The 13,646-nt window shown below is 37.6% G+C and overlaps 1 protein-coding gene and 1 pseudogene across 3 annotated transcripts in view; one reads left to right on the forward strand and one right to left on the reverse strand.

Moving 5' to 3' along the window:
- PGCKA1 (PDCD10 and GCKIII kinases associated 1) overlaps nt 1-13,646 on the forward strand; it is a 78,567-nt gene that overhangs the window by 23,983 nt on the left and 40,938 nt on the right. The window contains exon 1 of one of the 3 annotated variants that reach the window (XM_019741945.2): nt 9,777-9,904. The exons of the other annotated variants lie outside the window; for them this stretch is intronic. The gene's annotated coding sequence lies outside the window, so the exon portion shown is untranslated. Of the gene's footprint in view, nt 1-9,776; nt 9,905-13,646 lie in introns of those variants that run through there. 3 annotated transcript variants of the gene reach the window in all.
- LOC109452758 (large ribosomal subunit protein eL39) lies at nt 4,888-5,043 on the reverse strand (annotated as a pseudogene).

Below are 13,646 nucleotides of genomic sequence, written 5' to 3' on the forward strand. Positions count from 1 at the left end.
TAATTGCAAGTCAGTCAGCTACTTCCTGAGAAGAGATTGACCTTGCTTTACAAAAAACCACTATTCTCTCCCTAATAACAGCACAGCAAGGGGTGGGGGGTATCTATAAAAATAGAAGGAACTGACCAGATCTCCCTGAACTTGTCCGACGTGGGGCCCCTATAGCTAATTCGTTCTGATACATCCGCCTGTGCACAGCCAGTACTAGTAGAGCTGCTTCATGAATCAGGTTTGAATTTATGGCCTCTATCCATACCTCAAAAAAAAGTTAATCAGAGACCCATAGGTCTTTGTTCAAGGTTAGCTTACTAGATTTTTATGTTTCTTTTCCAGTAGATATTTACATAACTCATATTGTTTCTAGTGCTGCCACAGCTGCCACAGTGCTCCTGAGATGGCTTTAGTTCAAATCCAGCTTCTGCCACTTTCCCAACTTGGCACTTTATCAGTCAAAGTGGAAGTTCAGAGCCTCTGACTCCTTGTTTTAGGTGAAGATATTTTATCCCTGCTCTCTTGTCACATGTGTGGCTCTGCAGGTATCAGGAGTCGTGGGGACTAGGCAGCCCGGTAATTACACTGTTTATTTACTAGTTTCACACAAAACCAAACCAATCCCAGGCACGCCACCAAGCAACCTTTAAGGAAATATATTCCAAAAAGCTTCACTGAAACCATTTATTTATTGACACTCAGACATTAATCATTCTTCTCAGCAAGAAACGCTTAGCCCAAACAAGGAAAAACCCAGCCTTTCAAACACCTGACCTTTTGTCAAAGGTTTATTGAGAAAGAAAAGCCACAAGATCTGGAGGTGCCAAATCCGGGCAGCCTTTGTCACACCCCATTGCCAGGTGACAGTATCATATGGCATCGGATACGAGCTTAAGAAAAAAAAGAACAGGAACCAGGTTTCTCCCTCTGTAGAAACTGGATTAAAGTTACTGTTCCTTTTTATGGCTTATAATATGTATCTTATTTCTTAAATGTTTCTTCTCTCAGTTCAGCTACTACCCCCAAACATACACACAACAAACACCGTCCTATACCGTCATAACCTATTTGAATAATGCATTTTGCTAACAGACATGATCTGTGACAACGTCTGTCACAAACATTGTCTTCCTCTTAGACATCTGTTTGTTCTAGTTCCTGGCCATCTGGTCGTTCTGAAGATGACTCAGCCTAGAGCTTTTTGTTAATAAATAAAGCTGTTAATTTCTAGGTGAGGATAATGTGTAAAGTAATTAGTGTAGTGCCTAGGACAGCCCCAGTGAGCCAGAGATGGTGGTGGCAGACTGGTAGTGATCGATAGTCGTTATTACCAGAATTAAGATGCTATGTGTGACATTTTAAGATGCATTTGTTAAAATAGGGCAAGAACCATATAAAATGCTTTGCTTGACAGTAGCTTTGCCCAAAGGTTAATGAAATCTTTCAAAAAGGCAAAAAGACATTCCTACATACCCTCACACTTTTTAGTATGAAATTTTTTCAAGCCACAGAGAAGTTGAAAGAATTGCACGTGAACCACACTTACCATCTAGAATCCACAATTAACATTTTGTATCTTTATCACATATCTAACCACCTCGCTCTCCATCAAACCATCTTTTTTTTAACTGCATCTCAAAGTATGTTGCAGATTTCAGTACATTTCAAACATTTCAGCATGTATTTTGTGAACTGTGAGTTGTTTTTACTTACTGTTCTCTTCTTCCTCTCCTTTTCCCCCACCAGCCCTCCCCTTCCTCGGGGATAATTTACATACAGTGAAATGCACAAATCTAAGTGTATAATTAGGTGAGTTTTGGCAACTACATACAACTGAGTAACCCAACTCCCCATCAAGGTATATAAAGAATATTAACACCCCAGGAAAATCCCCATGCCCTTTGCAATCAATTCTTGTTATCCCCATGGTTTCAGTCACTATTCTGATTTATTTTTTAACCATCAATTAATTTAGCCTGTTCAGAACTTCATACAAATGAATCATACAGTCTGTCAGTATGCTCTCTTTTGTGTAAGGCTTCTTTGACTCAGCATGTTTTTGAGGTTCATCCATGTTGTTTCAAATGCCAATAGTTCATTCCTTTTTATTGCTCAGTAGTGTTTCCTTGTAAGACTATACCACAGCGTATTATACTGTTCATGAAGACTTGGGTTATTTCCAGTTTGAGGCTCTTATAAGTAAAGCTGCTATAAACACTCTTGGGTGAATCTTGATGTGGATACATGTTTTCATTTCTGTTGGGTAAATATCTAGGAATCAGATTGCTGAGTCACAGGGTTGCTCCATGTCCTTCATAGTCATGTTGCTGGGCTCAGATTTTCTTGGGGCAGTGAACCCCCAAATCCGTTCAAGTTCAGAATATATATTTTCCCCATACAATAGCAGAACAAGGGGCAATAACAGTTATTTTTAGGTTCTAAATGTTCTAATGATGTTTCTGCTTGAAGACAGCGTATTTCTCAACCAGTATGTTAAGACACGTTGGCGTAGGGATTGGTGGGGAAAACAGCACTTTGGATATTGTAGGTAACTCCCGCTTATCTCATTTGTAAAGCAGCCCCTGCTGCAAGAAGTTGATGCAGACTGTCCGTCATTTGGCTATTATTCACAATGTATGTTGAACAGAATAGAAACAATTTGAGACCTTCTTCTCTTATCCGTGGGCTACTCTAGCGTTGTTAATGTCAGCTGGTCCCTCAACGTCGCTCAACTGCCTTTTTCTTTTGTCACTTCTCTCTGCCATCCTCTATTGCATCCATTTTAAATTCCCTTTCCTCTAATCAGGTCTCAGACCTAGTCACCTTCTACCCCTTGCTCTTAGTACTACTTCAGAGTAGTGGTATTCAACCAGGGTCACTTTGACACCCCCATGTGACAATGTCTTTGATTGTCAGGTAGTCAGGAAGGGTGCTACTAGCCGACCGTGGATCAAGGCTGCTGAACATCCTACAATGCAAAAATAGTCTCCCACAAGAAAGTTATCCATTCAAAAATGTCTGTAGTGCCGAAGTTTAGAAACCCTGCTCTACAGGGAAAAATAGAAGACAATAAAACAGGCTTCTTAACAGGTATTATGCTTTATCAGTCTGCTGAACCCTATGGAGCCCTTCTCAGAATGATATTTGTAAATGCATAAAATAGCATACGTAGGATTACAAAAGGAAAAGAGTACTTTTTCAAAATTGTGGTATAGTAATATGTGCTTGTTTATAAATGCTTTATAGAGCAAGGTCCAGCAGGAGTCTAATAATTACCATCGTTACGAGCATAAGCAGTATTTTGAGGTCTACAACAACTCCAAGATATGAAAATATCTGTGATTTCTATTAAGGCAAAGTCACAGAAACTGCTAATGATGCTATAGTTTGATGCCTACATTCAGAACGGAAGAAAATACTAAATTTTAATCAGAGGTTAGTGAAGAAGGAGATGTGACTTTTTCTCATTTAAGTTCACAGATGCTCTGAATTCTGTCTAGGAACCGCTTTGTCTCTGCACACCCCAGTTTAAAATTTTCTGGATTTGAAGAGATTGCGATCACCAAAAGAATTTATCTATACCTACATTCATCCTTTCTTCCTTCTCTCCTGATTCAAGAATAGATGTCCCCCTCTGTCAGAATTCACTTGCAGAAAACGGAAATTACTTTAGCTATTGCAAACAAAATGAAATGTAACGCATAGACTTCAATTCTTACAATACCATTGGAAAGGTTAGAGTAGCAAGTAAGCTTGATGACACCAAGAAACGAATCCTCCCTGAGTACTGCCTCCTCTTCCACAACCAGAAAGGATGGGGATTTGGGAATGATCCTTGGAACTCTTGACTCCAGGAAGACTGCCTTAGCTGTGATGAGCTGGTGAGCTGCTGCAAGTGATGGCCCTGGAGTCGCACCATGCCTAATGGATCTGCATAGACAAAAAGAAACATGCCCCTCATTCTGCCTCTTGCCGTCCACAAAGCACCTGGACACTGAGACACAGCTAAAGAAAGACCCAGTGGGTCCCCATGGGGCCTGCCAGCAGAAAAAGCAGAAGTCGCTGAATACAACCTCTGCCTCATTTCCTGCCACATTTCTCATCTTGCATAGGATTGTCTGAGTCGAAGTCTGCAGGAGAATCTGGGACATTTGTTTTGCTTTCTAGTCTCTGCAGAACAGGAAGACACATAAAATGAAGACCCTGTGCTCACGTCCACCTTATTCCTCACCTGTCTCCTAAGTTTCATTAATTCTTCACTGTTCTCTCCTGCCTGCTAATAGACCTCACCCAAGTGATATCCTATCTCTTTCCTGGCTTCAGCGCTTCACCTTTTTCCAGCTGTCTCCTATCAACATATCCCAACAACTTGAAAACTCTCCCAATTTAAGCAAACCTCCCTTTAATCCTACCTCCTCCTTTCTCACTCTCAGCTTCCATTCACAGTTCTTCTAAGGGTTAATATGCTTAGCATTTCCACTTTCTCACCTTCTATTGCTGGTTAACTCATAGCAATCTAGCTTCTGGAGTCACTTCACCAAAACTGTGAATTACCTCCTTGGTGCTATCTCTAAGAGGCATGTACAGTCCTTTTCTTACTGTACCCCTGAGTCATTTAACACTGATTGGCCAGTCCTTATTCTCTGAAATGCTTTACCTGCTTCCATTACTACACTACACTCTCTCTCTCTCTCTCTCTTTTTTTTTTTTCCAAATAAAAGGTGTCACATTACTGAGCCAACCTACTAGTACAGAAGCATAGAAACAGAGAAAAATTATTTTCCCAATAAGACTTGTCCAACTATCCAGATAATGGTGATGTTTTCAGCTTGATGTGGGAAGATGCTAGGGACTTTGGTAAAATATAAATATGGTGCCATCTCAAAGTGTGATTCTTTATAGACCCAGCTTGGTTCTTCTCCAATGTCTCCTTTTTGAGTTGTATCTGATTTTATTACCAGTTTTCATCCAAATCCATGACAGAATAGGACAATTCTGCTTTTGTTTCTTGGCCAGAAATCACTTGATCCTGAAAGTCTCGTGAAAAGACATAGCAAAGGATGGAGTCAACCCTCTTTATTCTTTTCCCTACTTCCTCTGGCTGCCATTTATGAATCTCTTTTGTAGTCTTTTGTTTGTTTGTTTGTTTGTTTGCTGTTTTTAATATTAAGCAGTGTTCTTCAGAATTCAGTCTTTTCTTTCTTTATTACTGTATACTTAGTGTCTCTGTTTTCTTATGAATCTCATGGTCCTATTTATTGGCTATATTATTGGTGACTCTGAAGTCCTTATATTGAGCCCAAATCTCTCTCATAAGTTTCTGGCCGATATATTCATCTGCCAACTGAACACCTCCCTTTGTACCTTAAATACAGAATGTACCAAAGTGAAATCTTCTACTCATCCTCACACCTGCCACCTCCTTATTCCTATTACCCAGAGGTGGGTAACCATCCATCCCTATTTGCCCAAGATGCTTCCAGTTGACACTTGTTGTCCTTGCATGAAAACTTCATCTGCATGCCACTTTATGTAAATATGCTTTTTAAAGAGGAGGATAAAAAGAATTCTTTTTTCTCACAAGGAGAATTTTTAAAACACACCATATACCTTGCAACATGCTAGAGAAAATTGAAGCAAAAATTAAAAACAAAAGTCTGAAAATAAAGGAAATAACCAGGAGGCATTAAGAAAATGGTGGGCATCCCAGTTTCGAGTACCCTCCCTCATAAGAGAGCTGTACTTTTGCTTTAATAAAAATCTCTGCTCCTCTAAAAAAAAAGAAAAAGGAAATGGTAAAATAAGACAACAGAAGAGAGATTCAGCACATAACATAAATGTAAATAGTTTAAACCTCTATAAATTAAACATCAGATACAGAAGGTTGGGTCAGAAAAGAAATAAAGTTAATTGATGTTCACCCAGAATAATGTGACACAGGAAGTAAACAATCAAAAGAGAGTCAAAGATAAGCAAACAAATGCAACAGAGAAAACTCGGGTTGATATTAATAGCAGAAAAAACTACATTTAAAGAGAAAAAAATAAATACGGTACTTCAATTTTTGATCAAGAGTATAGTTTCCAACAAAAATTAAAATTATAATTTTTGTATATGTCAGATAACTCAGCCACAGATATAAAAAGAAAAAAAGGTAATAGCTAAAGAAGAAATTGACAAAGGACAAATGTGGAGGGAAAATTTAACACAACACAACTCTTCCAGTATCCCAGGATATTCCCTGAATCTGTAGAATAAACATGTTTTTCTTTTTTTTTTAATTAATAGTTCTTTCCAAAATGTGCTTTAGAATAATATTCCTGTCCAGCATCATATGATACATGCCATCTTTAGATAACAAATCGACTATGGAGAGAGACTGCCAATAATACATTTCATGGTTAAAAAAAAAAAAATCTGGCCCAATTTGGACAAAACTCATAAGCTCATCCTACTACCTATCCCAAGATGACCTTTGTTTGCATTTGGCTGTATTACTTTTGATTATATATGTGGTGATTTGATTATGCTAAAATTGAAACTACATTTTATATGCATTCCCTTCTTTTTTTTTCATTTGGTCTCATAGCCTGTTTTTTTGTTTTGTTTTGTTTTGTTTTTTCTCATAAGTGTTATTTTACCCTTTTCCAATTTATGGATATATCATAGTTAAAGATATTTTTATTTTTGGACACTAAAGTTGTTTACATTGATCTACACTATTAAAAACAACTAAGTGGAACACCCTTTAAAATTGGTTAGACTTCAAGAACAGGAATTTTTGGAGCAAAAGTTATTGCTATTTTAAAGGCATCTTACTACCGGCTGTTAACGAAAACAAAAAGGTCAATTTCTTAAGGGAAGCTTTTAAAAACAAAATTTATTAGGGGAAACTGTCATCCAGTTATTTGCATTTATTTCTTTAGTTGAATAATTTTTCTTGTTCATTGTTGTATTCTCCTCTTAATTGGTTGATCATGCTGTTTGTTTGTTTTTTGTTTGTTTTGGTGTATTTAATAAATATCCTAATGAATTATGAACTCTTTTAAAGTTAAGGATTAGTAACCACTTATCTGTGTCACAAATACTGTTTTCATTTGGTCTTTGCATTTTTGTTGATGGTGTCTTTTAAGGTGAAAAATGTTTACTTATGTAGTCTATTAATTCTTCATTTCTTTCAGAACTTTAATAATGAAAAAGGCCTTCCTTATTCCTAAATTAGATGAATATTCACTTGTATTTCCTTCAAGATATTTTTTGTTCTCATTTAATATAATTCAGGATCTAACTTTTTCCTAATAACCTGTTGTCCTAGCACCATTTATGAAATAATTATAAAAATCCGTGGAATCTTATATGTAGAAAAGTCTAAGGATTTTACACACACACACACACAAATTAGAATGAATACATGAATTTGATAAAGTTGCAGAATACAAAATCAACATACAAAAATCAGTTGTATTTCTATTTGCTAACAACAATCTGTCCAAAAAAGGAAATTAAAACAATCTCAGTAGAGCAGCATCAAACAGGATAAAATACTGAGAAATAAACTTAACTAAGGAAGTGAAAGACTTGTACACCAAAAACAACAAAATATAGATGAAAGAAATAAAGACAGAAATAAATGGAAAGATATTCCATATTCATGGATTGGAAGACAATATTGCTAAAATGTCTATATATACTACCCAAAGCAATCTACAGATTCAGTGCAATATCTGTCAAAATCCCAGTGGCATTTTTTACAAAAAAAAAAAAAGAAACAATCCTAAAATTCATATGGAGCTACAAAATGCCCAGGATAGTTAAAGCTAGGGTTTCCGAGCAGTAATTACCCCCATTCTCAGGATTTTTTCTCGCTTTCCCATTCCCGGATCACGAGATACAAACTGTTTTCTGTTCTCCAAGATGAATCATTTCCACAAAGTGACGGCCGACACTATGAACCACCTGGGTTCAAGGAGCCGATTTTCCAGATTTCCCAACCAACTTTTCTCAGGATTCGGGAACGGGAAAGCAAAAACAAATTCCTGAGAACGTGTGGGAAGTCCTGCCCAGAAACCCTAGATAAAGCAATCTGGTATTAATTACACTTTCTGACTTCAAAATATTTTGCAAGGCTACAGTAATTAAAATAGTATGGTACTGATATAAATAGGCATATTGACCAGTGGAACAGAATAGAAAGCCTACAAATAAACTCATACTGCCAAGAATAAACAATGGGGAAAGGACAGTCTCTTCAACAAGAAAACTGAATACCCACATACAAAAGAATGAAATTGTATGACCCTTATCTTTCACCATGCACAAAAATGAACTCACAAGGACTAAAGATGTAAACATACTCGTAAGACCTGAAACTATAAAACTCCAAGAAGAAAACAACCGAAAACCTTTGTGACATTTATCTTGGCAGTGATTTCTTGTGTGTGACACCAAAAGCACAAGCACAAAAACAAAAATAGACAAGTGAGACTACATCAAGAGCGAAAGCTTCTTCATAGCCAAGGAAGTAACCAACAGAGTGCAAAGGCAACCTATGGAATGGGAGAAAACATTTGCAAACTATATATCTGATAAGGGGTTAATATTTCGGGGAATTTTTAGGAGAAAAAAATAGCTCACCACTAAAGAGTACCACTTCCCTAGGATGACAGTCTTCATTAACTTTTTTTAAATGTAAATTACACATATTATTTTGTGATATGGTAACCTTTCATTTAACATAGTGGTTTAACCTATAAAGGTTTTAGTATACGCAGAAAAATGAATGAGAAAAATAAGATTACATTCTTAAATGAGATAATTGTGGGTGACTGTGTGATGTGATTATTTAACTTAAAACTATAAGAAGCATACCCAATGTATTTTTCCAGTTTTAATTCAACAAAACATTTATTGGGCACCTTCTCTGTGCCAAATATTGTTGAAGACCTGGGATAACAAGAAGAAGGAGTCTTCCTAAATCAGTCATTGGACTACATGACTTGGCACTAGAATAAGACTTGATAAAATACTCATGCATCCGAGTGCCAAATACATCTGGCAACCAAAGGAAACTTTTAGAGTCAGATTCAAAATGTTAGTGCAAATGAATATAACCTGAGATTTTACCAAACAGGATTGCTATGGTAAATGAACAATATATTCCTTGACTTTTTGAGATTGACTTTACCAAATTTGTCATGAGAAATCCTCTCCTCTTAGATCGTCTGTTACTCTGAAGATCAGGTTACCTATCTGAGAGAGAGAGGGAAAGAGAGATTCAAGGTCTCTGCAAATCAATCATGTTCTTTGCATCTATTTTTAGAGAAGTTATATCAAGGCACCATTTTCCGTGCTCGACAGGTGTTAACACACATAATTCTCCTAACCCACATGGAATAGGTATTATTATTTTCAATTTATGGACAAAAAACTCAGGGCCCAGAGATTGTGATTCACCTATAGTCACAAAGCCAGGAGGTAAAGGGAAGTTTGAACTGGACAATCTTCATTTTTCTCTTTTATTCAAAGCTCCATACCTGCCCCTCTCTGTTTTAGTGTAGATATTGTTAAAGGACTAGCCATGCCCTTCCTTGGCATGTGCTAGAGAGGAGGCAAGTGGCTTGGCTATGCTACTAAGATTAACATTGACTTAACTCAAATCCCTACCAGGGTTTGTAGCACTTTCCTTCCTTCCCCCCCCCACCAAATTCTCCAGCCAAGCTTAACTCACTAAGGTGGATAAATATTAACTTTTCGGTCAGCATCACCTTGCGTCACAGGCCAGAGTCTAAACAGCAGGGAACTTTCGTCTCTTCCTGGGTCTCCTCTCACATGGCCAGAGGAAGACAGAAATGCAGCCTCAGGTGTTTCTCTCCAAATGCGTACACGGTTGTGCCGCCTTGTTCTCCTTCATTCGGTAGGATCGGATTGTGTCTTTGTAGACATGTGGATAATGCATACTAATTTTTAATGATCAGAATAATCAGGGGAGTTCCACTGTTGATTATCAGCTCTCTGTGTGTTTGTGTTCACAAGTCCAGACAGTGGTACAAAGAAATGCAAAAAACACATGTAGAGGTCAACAGACCTTAGAAATTATTTAATCTGAGCATCTCAATTTATAATATAACAAAGGAAAGTGAACACCCAAAGTATTATTTCACAAAATCGTATAGATGTTATTTTGAAAAGCAGTCACATGTTAGCTCTCCGTACATTATTACATTTTAAATTACTTTTAAAATTTTTCATCAAAGTTATGTGGTAGGAAACAGATTAAGGACCTGCTGGTTCTACGATGTTTCTTATGAAAAACAACAGGTCCCAGCTCCCCAGTTCCTCATTTCCTCTTCCCCAAAGAAACCACTTTCAGCTCTGCCTTTGTACTTCCCTCCTATACCTTAGTGGCCGTAAGCATTGCCACCGAGTTTTTTACTTTGGGCATTGTATGGTGACTTTCCCCTATGGAAAATGAGGACTTTGTACTTTATTCTCCTCATCCACACCATGCACGATCAATTCCCATCCTTACAATATAGTTACAGCTCAGTTTTGATTAGAAAAATATTCCGGATTTACATTATGACTATCTATGCTACTCAGACATGGGGCATATATGAAACTACTTTTTTCTTACCACCACAGCTTATTCCTGGAGTTAATAATTTTCTTTCTACTTGTTTATTTATTTTTGTCTGTTTGTTTTTCTTGTGTGTGTAGTTTATGTAATTACCATTCATTCAATACTTAGATATTTGCCGGTTGTCTAAATAGTCTCTCAATATGTTCCATGATTCTGTCAGTTTCATATCAGGTGTTACATCAAATTCACGCTTTTATAGAAATCTCTCTCAGACACTTCTGACCTGCTTATCTGGACTGTTGTCTCCTCTGCCAGGTTACACTGAGGTCTCCTGTCAACACTGAGATCTCCTGTCAACACCATCTGAAGAATCCCTTCACTTCTCTCGTGTGTTGGAGCCCCTGTTTCTTAGACCTCATGTCTTCCTTTTGCTTGTTTTCATCCCTAATTTTCATGGACCATATCCTCCACAGGCTTTTTTAAGAAAAAGTTATATGGAGATAAAAATGATTTAAGTACATACCTGCCTGTCTAAAAATGTCTGTATTCTACCTCCCCACTTGATTGGTTAGAGTGATCATATAGAAAGGTCTATTTTGGAAATCATTTTCACTCAAAACTTTTTTTTTTCTTCAGAATTTTGGTGTCATTGCTTCATTTTTTCCTCTGGCTATTGAAAAGTCTATCACCATTCCAATTCCCAGTCCTTTACATATAACTTTATTTTCTTCTCTAGAAGTTGGTTAAATATTCTTTATCCTAGTGTTGTAAAATTTCACAGTGATATACCTCAGTACAGTTTTTTTTTGTTTTTTTTTAAATCCATGGTACTGGGCACTCAGTGTGCCCTTTAAATCTAGGAAATCAATCTTCTAGAATTTTCTTGAATTATTTTGTTAGTGTTTTCCTCTCTCATAGGTGTTTGGTTTTGTTTTACTTTCTAGATCTCCTTGACATTCCTGGATTGTTTATCTGCTTTTCTTTCCTGTTATTTATTTCTTTGTCTTTTCACTCTAAGTTCTTCAATATTAACTTAGAGTCTTTCAGTCGAGATCCTTATTTACACTGTCATGTTTTTAATTTCTAAGAGGTCTCTTTTGCTATCTGAATGCCTTTTTTTTAACAGCATCATCATCTTGCTTCATGATACTTTGTATTTCTCGTATTTCTATGAGCTTTTAATAATTTTTGAAAGTTTCTTTTTCCTGTATAGTTCTTGATCCCTCCAGGATGCTTGTGGTCCTCAGCGAGTTGGTACCATGTTTCCCCAAAAATAAGACCGGATCTTATATTAATTTTTGCTCCAAAAGTCTTATGTTCAGGAGATGTCCTCCTGAAAAATCATGCTAGGGCTTATTTTCTGGTTAGGTCTTATTTTCGGGGAAACATGGTAAACTTAGTTTTCTGCTCATATGCGAGAGTAGGGTACTGAAAAGTGAAGTTCTAAACATGAACTTGGGGGGTGGGGGACACTCCTTGATGGTGACTTTCACTGGAATGACCTGGCTGAGCCAGTTGTTAGGAAACTTCCCATGTCAGTATCTTTCAGGAGTTCCTCATGGATTGGTCAGGTCCCCTAAGAAAACTCCCCCAAACTCTTGCCTGGAGAGTGAGGGCCTGGTTGTCAGTGTGTGTTTGGGAGATGATGGTAAGAAGTAAACTAGAGGAATCTCAGTATGCTACATGCGTGTTTACTTCATCCTCCTATCTGTATATAGTAGCCCACCCCCAATATTGCCTGGTATTTCCTCTAATCCAGAGACCCTCTGGTTTTGTCCTCACCCCAGGATCAACTTTTAGGCTTCTGCTGAGGTGGAGGAAGTGCTGTCCCCCAGATGCTCGCAGTAGGGGACAGGAGGGGGGGTGTCAACTGCTCCTTAAACACAGTTCAACCCCTCCTACCTTTCAGTACCCCCCTCTGCCTGAGGTACCTGCTGCCACCAAGTCTGGAGCCTTTTGAGGACACTGCGTGTGAATTATGGGTACTCATCTGTCTCACTTCCAGCTTCTAGTTCAGCTTTCTCAGGTCCACTGAGTCAATGGCCACTCATCCACCCGCTTTCTAGCTTCCAAAATGCTGTTAGTGTCACCCTCCCACTTCTATTATTGAAAAGATATACATGTATATGTATGTGTGTATGTGTGTGTGTGTACTCATATAATTATTTTAGTTTTAACAGGATTCAGGGGCAGGCCAAAATTGATGAGTCTGTTAAATAAAGGTGGTTTTTACCCACATGTAAGCACACAGAAGTCCAAGAACATGTAATTATTCATCGTAATTACTAATGAATTACAGGATTCCAAAATAAGGTTTTTTAAAATTGTTTATCAAAAAAATAAATAAGTAAATAATCTAATGCACCTGTGAACATAAATTTGTTTTAGCTCTCACTTCCTAGCATATCATTTTAATGATCATTCTGGGCTTAATCAACAAACATTTATTGCATATCTGCTTTGTCCATAACACTGTAGCAGGTTCTATACAGCTCATTCATTGTGATGTGGAAAATACTCATGGTATAATTTTAAATAGATAAAAAGGCTAGAGGTAATCACAAATAATGGGTATCTTTGAATGGTATTCATTACATTTTTACTCCATCCGTATGTTCTGAATCTTCTGCAATGACCGTGTATTATTTGGGCAATAAAACAGCCCCTCATTGTGACTTCCCTGACACACCTGTAGCCTTGTGTGCCTAACAGGACATGAGTCTGTTCTTTACAGTTATTGGAGTTTGCCAGTCCGTCTTCTTACAAAACTGTATTAGTCCATTCAGGCTGCTATAACAGAAGACCGTTGTAGACAACACACATTTATTTCTCACAGTTCTGGAGCCTGAGAAGTCTAAGATCAAGGTGCAGGGAAATTTGGTGTCTAGTGAGGGCCCACTTCCTGATTCATAGATGTCAACCTTTTCACTGTGTCCTTCCTTGGCAGAAGGGGTGAGGGAGCTCTCTGGGTCTCTTTGATAAGGGCACTATCCCCCATTCATGAGGGCTCTTCCCTCATGACCTAATAATCACCTCCCAAAGGCCCCACCTCCTAACACCATAACATTGGTGTTTA

This window comes from Rhinolophus sinicus, linkage group LG02, assembly GCF_036562045.2.
Source record: "Rhinolophus sinicus isolate RSC01 linkage group LG02, ASM3656204v1, whole genome shotgun sequence".
NCBI classification, from domain to species: Eukaryota; Metazoa; Chordata; class Mammalia; order Chiroptera; family Rhinolophidae; genus Rhinolophus; species Rhinolophus sinicus.